General features: G+C 43.4%; 1 non-coding gene across 1 annotated transcript; it reads right to left on the reverse strand.

Moving 5' to 3' along the window:
• Window positions 1–3,204: 3,204 nt before the first annotated feature.
• On the reverse strand, window positions 3,205–3,327 carry LOC139169827 (U6atac minor spliceosomal RNA). The gene has a single exon (XR_011559532.1). It is a non-coding gene; the product is annotated as a U6atac minor spliceosomal RNA (small nuclear RNA).
• Between the last annotated feature and the right edge of the window lie 4,157 nt (window positions 3,328–7,484).

A 7,484-nucleotide genomic window follows, 5' to 3' on the forward strand; every position in this document is an offset into this window, starting at 1 on the left:
GCTTGAGCGATAGCTCAAGCATGGGACTGCGACTATGGTGTACAGCTGGCCCATCAGTGGAGTGAAGCAAGCCAGCAACTGATGGGCCAGCTGTACACCATAGTCGCAGTCCCATGTTCCTGTATTCCTCTCAGGAAATCATAATACTCTTCCTCCAGCATTAAAATGCCAGGGGGATTAGCCAATATGTTCCGTGGCCTTGCCTGCTAACCCAGGGAGTAAAATAATTGCAAGAAATTTATGAAGATAAGCAAAGGCCTATGCCAATGCTTTCTTTACCGTTAGCTCATGGATTAGCTTTACCAACATGACTTAATCAATATAACCATAATATTAATGGTACCATCCTGGCACCACGACTTCAATATTGTTTATGATAACATTTTCTGAATTATTCATTACAAACAATTAATATAATGCTTAATACTTATATTAAGCTTAAAATCAACTCAAGCGTGAGTTTGATTCAGATGACCTCAATGCTTAGCGTTCTTGCAAGCCCCCCATTCCGGTAAGTGACTATACCATTTCTTATGAAAAAACTAAAGGGGCTGAGATAAGCCGACTAATTTATTTATTTATTTATTCGATTTTTATGCCGCCCTTCTCCTTAGACTCATGGCGGTTTACCACATGTTAGCAATAACACTTTTAAACAGAGCCAGGCTATTGCCTCCACAATCCGGTTCCTCATTGTCTTACTCATGAGAGGATTAGCCAGAATTTGGGAGATTTCCAACCTTCAGCATGGTAATGACATGGGGATCTGCAGGCTGTAGTTATGGCATTAATAGTATCTTTCAGTTTTGCTTGTACAGAAAAGGGGGGCTTGCTACCAACTGCACCCTTACTGTTGTAGCCTTCAGTACAATAACTTCACATTTGGAAATGTGGCAAAATTCAGAATATTAGTAGCACCATTCAGGGAGACATAATGACTTCCATGCGCAACTGCTCCAGGATCCGGCACATCATGATAATAATAATAATAATAACAACAACAATAATAATAAAAATACCCAGGAGCAAGCACATAAAACCCTGTTACCAAGTACTCCTTTAGTGCAGTACGTCACTAGTTAAGTATGGCCATAAAATTAACAAAGATAATTCCTCAGGGCATATTTGACCAGGAGGATTGCCATTAAGCCAACTTGAAAGTGAAGAGGAAAACATACAAAAGTAAACCTCCGGCCTGATAACATGTATATATTCTCAACAAAAGCTTTAATAAACAAATTTTTCTATGTAAGGTGTAGAACATAGCTCACTATGTTTCACCTGCCATAACAGTTTATATTAACACTGTCACCCTTCTTAAAGCGTGAGAGCAATTATTTATTTATTTATTTTGAATTGAGGGTAAGGGAGCAGCATGAGGCTATGTTTACTTACCGCCCAATAACCTAATTGCTATTTTCAATGTGGTAAAGAAACATATGCCAGACGTGTCTCCCAAACAGCTTCTTAGGTCCCCATTCCACAGTGCTTCAAAGAAAGGACAAGATATATTTCTGCACAGTGCTCTCGGTAGGAGATCCTTACATAGGAAGAAACAAATCCTTTATATTCAGCAGCGCTGTTCCAAATGAAGTGCAGAGATTTATAATGTTTGATAAAAGTGTAATAAAGGTTAGCAGCCTCCCAAGTAGCAGAAAACCCTCATCATTTGTTGTAATGTTTCTTCTAAACCCGCTTATGAGCAGAAGCCAAGGTTTTAACTGCAAAGTTGCTGTCAGAAGCCAGCTAAGTCCCCTTATTTATTTATTATTTATTACTTAGATTTGTATGCCGCCCCTCTCCGAAGACTCGGGGCGGCTCACAACATGTAAAAACAAATCATAAGCAATCAGACAAATTTAAAATCTGAAGCTATGATGAACAAAAGGAGCCAAGGTCTATAGTAATGCTACAGTCTTTTGATCACTACAAGCCATTCTCACTGACAAAGCAGTCTTTCCATAGATCCAGTTGCTCAAACACCACCTAACCTGGTTTCATGGCTACTATCCCTGCTTGTTATTGTCCCTCTTGTGAGAAAATGCCATAGGAGGGCGCCATTATCCACTGGGTATGAAAGAACTGTTATCAAATGGTAGTGAGACCGGGCTGCTGAAAAGCATTTCAAATATGAAATTTTTAATCCCCATACCATTTCTATGTCCACCACATTATGGTTCAATTATATGTCTCGTTCTAACCAATGCTCATAACCTAGTGGCTTGTTTGGCCTACCCCAATATTTAACTGGCGTACAGGAGCCTTATTTCTCCAAATTTGTGTACGCTAAAAATTGCCTTAAGGGGATGCTCGCATTGCCCTGTGGAATTGGTGGGGCGGGCGGGGGGGGGAGTTCCCCCCCCCCGCTGTAATATCACAACCCATGTGTTGTGACTCCCAGTAAATCAGTTTAATTTCAAATTAATTCATTTTAAGCTCACTCAATTCAAATAAACTAACTTAATAAATTAAACCATTCTTATAATTCATTAAGCACAATCCATTCCCATATACTGACTTAATAACCTAAATCATATTTTTTTTTGGAATCACTTTATGTTCAACCAATTCCCATATAATCGTTTCAATAAATTAGCTCATTTTAATTCATTCCTCTTATGATCAATTCATTCAAGTATACTAGCCTAAATTAAATTAGATCATTTTGATTCATTTATTTTAAGTTCAATCAATTCAAGTCTACTGACTTAAATCCATAAAATCATTTTAATAATTCAATTCGAGCTCAATCAATTTTACTATACCGACATAATAAATAAATCATTTTACCAATCAGTTTATGCTAAACCCCTTCAAGTATACAGTTTAAATAAATTAAATCATTTTAACATTCATCTTCAGCTCAATCCACTCAAGTATACTGACTTAAATAAATTAGATCATTTTGATTCATTCATTTTAAGCTCAATCGATTCAAGCCTACTGACTTAAACCTATTAAATCATTTTAATAATAATTTTATGGCATACTTGTTATGACTGACCATTTAAAATAGCACCAAACAAATGATAGTTTATTCCATACCTCATCAAATAATCTCCCTAATGAAGTAAATAGTCTGAAGAGAAATCATGACTTGCCCAGAGTTGCCCCAGTGAGATGGGCAATATATAGAATGTAATGTAATATAAACAAAGAATGTTTATTTTAGATGATTTTGTGTGTGTGTGTGTGTGTGTGTGTGTGTGTGTGAAGTAATGCCATGAAGTAAGTGGTAGAGCCTTAACCCTACGCGTGTTGCAAAGACCACAAGGGCCTCTTCCATCCTTATCCAGGGGAGTGCTAATCTCTCCTTTCATACAACATCACGGCCATTACCAGTTTGCTGAACCGGAATGAATGGAAGCAACCCACCACTTTTGCGGATCGGTGTCTAATTGAGATGCCTCAAGTGAAGGGGGGGGAAGGGCGCCGGCATGCTGGAGTCAGGTCTTGCCCCCCCCCAAAAGCAAAGCTCGGCGCGACGTGCCATGCCGGGACCGGTGTGAGTGTAAGCCACGTGGCACACACACCGGCGCCGCCCTGTGTGCGGCCCGCCCAAGACCCCTGAACTCGCAACACAAACCACGTGGGGGAAGGTGCTGCTGCCGCTCCCTCCCCAGCGCTCGCCCTGGTGAAAGCTCCGTGACCTTCGCCAGCTGGGCCATCCGAACCACGATCCCAGCAGGCAAGCTGGCGAAGCCTCCGCGCCCCCCACCGCCACCCACACAAGGTGGGGGGGGGGCGGAGCCACCGGCCCCGTAAGCCATCCGACCACCTTCCCCCTTTCCCCAAGCAAAGTAAACCTGAACTTCCCCTGGCGATCGTTAGCGATCCCAGGGGCTCCGAAAAGGCACCGTCCTCAGCTTCTTCCTAGCGGGAGAAAAGGCTCGCTGGTCCGTTTTGTGGTGAGCTCGGGGGCAAGAGAAGCCGGGGGGGCAAGCAAGCCCTGATAAAGGGCACACGCCCCGCCCCTCGGCTTTCCCAGAATGCCCGAGCTGCCACTGATTGCTCTGGGGCGTTCCCGCGCTATCGGGGGGAATGCCCCCAGCTAATGGGGGAGCCGAGTTGGTTCCCGCCATTGGCAATTTTCGGCCAGGCGTTATTTTGCCTGGCCTCTCATATTTATAAACTCCAGCCATTTGCGGATGATTTAGTTTTCATATTAGAATAACCATTAGTATCAGGATTCAAACTATTATAGGAATATATTATATTTTCCATACAACTTCAGGTCATCCATATACAGCAGGTGTGAAATTTTTGATGAATTCCTAGCAGTTTGGTAGCCTAGGTTTGTTTTCTGTAGGATGAGTGACAGCGGGATTATAGGGATGATGAATAGCAATGGGGACAAAAAGTCCCCCTAGAAGATGCCCCTTCTGATGTTGATCAGTCCATAGCTTTCATTCGTGTTCGGTCGGCATGTCTCGACTGCCCATAATTACAGGGTAATTAGTCCAGGAAGACACACACCACATGATAAAAGGAAAACCCAAAAGTTTTTATAAACAGAAAAACAGAAGCAGCTCCCTTTTTAAATGTCAAAGGGATTTTCTGGTACACACAAGGCACAGTCCAATTGCTCACCCAATAACTGGGAAATTGAGTCCAATTCTAAAATCCAGAGAGTCCACTCACACAATCCTGAACAGCAAAAACCACGATCTTGATGAAACAATGAATCAGATAAACTGCCATGAGGCTAAAACATCAGGCTGCACTTTTATCTGTAGCACTAATTACAGCAGCCCCACCCAACCACAGGTGACCTCATTTTCTCTTGTAATAATCAGTTGTTGTCTCCTATGCATCACTCTACGCATGCGTGGATGTGTCATTAATTCTTGTTCAGAATCCAGGGATGATACAGATGACTGATCTCCTCCTGGGCTGTCTGCCAAACTCCTCTCTTCCCTGCCACTCACGCTTCCTTGGTCAGAGGAGACTTTGTCGGCAGATTCTACTGGGAAACAGGCATGTGGCATGTGGATGTCTCCCCCACATCCACCTCCACAAATCTTGGGACAGGAGCTGGGCCAGAGCTAACCACAACAATTCGCAACAAAAAGCTCAGTCTTCCAATATTTCAATGTCTTTTCTATGAATTTCCTGATGTTTTCATTGACTCCAATGATTTCCAGGCATTTTATGATCCAGCTGTGTGGCAATCAGTCAAAGGCTTTCTTGTAGTCAATCCAGGTCATGTATAGGTTTGTTTTCCTGTTCTTACAGTTCTCCGAAATCATTTTATCAATTAGGAGCTGGTCTTTTGTACCTCTGCTTCGTCTTTTATTGCCCTTTTGCTCCACTGGCATGATGTCATTTTCTTCTAGGTAGTCCTGAATTCTGTCAGCTATGATACCTGTCAGCAGTTTGAGCATGGTCGGCAAACATGTTATTGGCCTGTAGTTTCCTGGTATGGCTCCTTTTGCTGCGTCTTTCTGTATTAAATATGTTCTGCCAGTTGTAAGCCATTCACTAATATTTCCTGTCTGCAGCATTTTGTTGAACAATTCGGCCATTTTTGCATGCAGGCTGGTCAGGTATTTCAGCCAAAAACCATGCACCTGATCAGTGCCAAGGGATGTCCAGTTCTTTACTTTCTTCACTCTTTTTGCAATCATTTCAGGTGTTATTTCCAGCTGCTGCATATTGCTCTTTGAATTTTTTCCCCCTCAAACTCCTTTATCAAGCCAGCAGTCCTTTTCGACCTTCCAGAGTTCTTTCCAGAACTTTGTTGTCATTTTCATCTCTGGCTTTTCAATTTTCTTATCTGTTTGCTGATGCAGGTTGGATTGAAATGTTTGATTCTGCCTGTACTAGGTGATCCTAGCTTCATACCACCCAGGAATCTGAGCTTCAGGGGGTAATTTGCATAATCCTGGTGCATGCTGGGAAGAAGCTAAAAGCTCACCGTGAGGCAAAAGAACACCGGGTTTGCTGACCAGGGAAGCAGAGGAACTCACCACCCAGGAATCTGAGCTTCAGGGGGTAATTTGCATACTCCTGGTGCATGCTGGGAAGAAGCTAAAAGCTCACCGCGAGGCAAAAGAACACCGGGTTTGCTGACCAGGGAAGCAGAGGAAATCACCAACCCAGCAACAAGAGCAGACATGTCACCTCTGCACTCTCCCGCACCCACCCTGCAACCTACCACACACATAAAGAACAACAGAGAGAGAGAGAGAGAAGATACACCAACCATGCACACAGAAGTCACTCCCCGAACAAGCATAGATGAAGACGGAAATGAATCCATGGTGTGCTGCAGTTTGTGCTCCATGTACTCACTCCTCCCCTCAAACCTCCAAAACTTTACCTGCAACAAATGCAAACTCATCCAGCTACTTGAGGAAAAAATCGAAAACCTAGAGAAAAACCTAACAACCCTGAAGCACCAACATCACAATGAGAAAATCCATCAGACTCCCAACAAAACCAACACCCCAGAGGAGGTAAGTCGAATCCACGCCCCAGAAGCAGTAAATAGCTGGACACACATCACCCTAAGATGAAAAAACAAGCCTCCACCAACTCCAACCCTCCTCCTCCCAACCCCACTGCCTACAAGCAACAAATATTCAGTACTCTCTGAACAAGAAAACCTGCAAACATCTGACAAAGAACCACCAAGAACCAAGCACAACACAACTCCACCAAAAGCTTCAACAACAGAAGCTAACCTCCCTCACCCCAAGCCAGCCAAAAAGAAAAGGAGAGTACTGGTAATTGGAGACTCAATCCTCAGGGGAACTGAGCCTCCTATCTGCAGACCAGACAACCAATCTACAGAGGTGTGCAGCCTCCCTGGAGCTAAAACCTCTGACATAACTGAAAACCTCACCAAAATACTAAAACCCACGGACTACTACCCACTATTGGTGATTCATGCGGGAACCAACGACACAGGGAAAGACATGAACCAAATTATGAAAGACTATGACCACTTGGGCAACACAATCAGAAAAACAGGTGCTCAGGTTGTTTTTTCTTCCATCCTCCCCACTAGAGGACGACACCCCGCCAGAGAACGGAAAATCCCGCAGATAAATCACTGGCTTAAAGGATGGTGTCGCCATAAGAACTTCGGCTTCCTCGACCATGGCCTGCACTATCTCCAAGAAGGGCTTCTAGCAAGCGACGGGCTACACCTCACTAGAGCGGGGAAGAACCTCCTAGGTAACCGACTAGCCCAACTCATCAGGAGGGCTTTAAACTAGCTCTGAGAGGGGAGGGTGACCAAACTATACGACAAAACACTGAACAAAACAAGGAAGGGGAACGGGACAAGCCTACAAACAAACCTGAGAATAAAAAATTTCTACCTGCAAACAAACACAAACATCTAAAATGCCTGTACACGAACGCACAAAGCTTGGGAAACAAACAGGATGAACTGGAATTATTAATACATGAGGGCCAATATGATCTAATTGGAATCACAGAAACCTGGTGGGACAAAACACACGCCTGGAACACAC

This window comes from Erythrolamprus reginae, chromosome 6 (assembly GCF_031021105.1).
Source record: "Erythrolamprus reginae isolate rEryReg1 chromosome 6, rEryReg1.hap1, whole genome shotgun sequence".
Classification (NCBI taxonomy): domain Eukaryota; kingdom Metazoa; phylum Chordata; class Lepidosauria; order Squamata; family Dipsadidae; genus Erythrolamprus; species Erythrolamprus reginae.